Consider the following 315-nt stretch of genomic DNA (forward strand, 5'->3'; position numbering starts at 1 on the left):
AAACAACATCCGAGATACGATCGAATGTTTTGTGTTCCATATTTGATGACAACACAACTGTCGTAAATCACTAGCTCTTCACCTTTGAGGCGAGCCATGACAGTTAATAGCCAGGTGAACAGGAGACAGGATTTATGGAGCTTTGGCTTTGTGGAGAGGCAGGGATAGCTGGTTCCCAAAGCCCCTCGGCCCTGCAGACCTGCCTGACGTCTTCCCACCTGAGAAGACCCTAAAACCTCCAGCTGGTCGCCTGGAATCCTGGCGGGGTTGGAGCAAGGTTCCAAGCAGCTGTGTGAAGGTGCTCTCCGCCCTATC

This window comes from Osmerus eperlanus, chromosome 27 (genome assembly GCF_963692335.1).
Source record: "Osmerus eperlanus chromosome 27, fOsmEpe2.1, whole genome shotgun sequence".
NCBI classification, from domain to species: Eukaryota; Metazoa; Chordata; class Actinopteri; order Osmeriformes; family Osmeridae; genus Osmerus; species Osmerus eperlanus.